The sequence below is a fragment of the Balaenoptera ricei genome, chromosome 18 (genome assembly GCF_028023285.1).
Source record: "Balaenoptera ricei isolate mBalRic1 chromosome 18, mBalRic1.hap2, whole genome shotgun sequence".
Classification (NCBI taxonomy): Eukaryota; Metazoa; Chordata; class Mammalia; order Artiodactyla; family Balaenopteridae; genus Balaenoptera; species Balaenoptera ricei.
Genome location: NC_082656.1, coordinates 21,828,239 through 21,829,253, shown reverse-complemented (window position 1 = coordinate 21,829,253; position 1,015 = coordinate 21,828,239).

Sequence of the window (1,015 nt, the reverse complement as noted above, 5' to 3'; positions counted from 1 at the left end):
CTGTTAACCCCTGTGACACCACCCTGCTACTTCACCGTCAGCCAGTCAGAGAACTGTGCACAAGCTAATCACATACCCTGCGACCCCCCTCCCTCACCTGGCTTTTAAAAGTGCTTTGCTGAAACCCTTTTGGGGAGTTTGTTGCTTTTAGGGCGTGAGCCGCCTGTCTCCTTGCGAGACCTTGAAATAAACATTTCTCTGCTCCAAACTCTGATGTTTCAGTTTGTTTGGCCTCGCTGTGCGTCCGCCCACGAACTTGCGTTAACAAAAGATTTTTTTAAATGTGAGAGTACTAGTACTAGGGTAGTAGACTAAAGGAGTTTGTATAGAGAGGCATGAAATCAAATGCAACGAATCCTGGGTAGATCTCGAACTGGAAAAAAAAAATGTGTGTGTGTGTGTGTGAGACCTTTAGGGACAACAAAGGAAATTTAAATATGGACAGTATATTGGATTTGACAGAAATGATATTTAATTTCTTGCATGTTCTAATGCCGAGGTATTTTGGGGGTGAAGCAGTGTTGTTTGCAACTTTCCAATGGTTCGGGGTGAAAAAAACCTATACAGTGAGAGCGGACGCAAATACTGTGAAATGTTAGCATTTAATTTAGTGCAGGGTATACTGTTCAAGTCTTCAGTCGGTTTATAAATTTTCACACTAAAAAGCTGGGTTTTAAAAAAAAAAAAAAAGGAGTGCAAGTTTACTTCCTTCTGATTGCAGAGGTTCACGTGAACAAAAAGAATCAGCACCCTGAGAAGGCTCTTCCGTGGCTCTTAAATTTCTCTTTCACCGCGGAGTTGACCTCGAGGCCGTCGGAGGCGTCACCGAGTCCGGGAAAGCTCCTACCCCCTCCACCGGCGAGACGGAGTCCCGCAGTCCCCTCCCTCTGCGGCCCCTCTCCGCCGGCTGCCGGGCGCGCGACCTGGGCGTGGCCTGTGCCGGGAGCGGCCAATGGGCGCCAAGGCTGCGGGCGGGGCCGCGCAGGGCGGGGCTGCGCGCGGGCCCCTGGGCCAC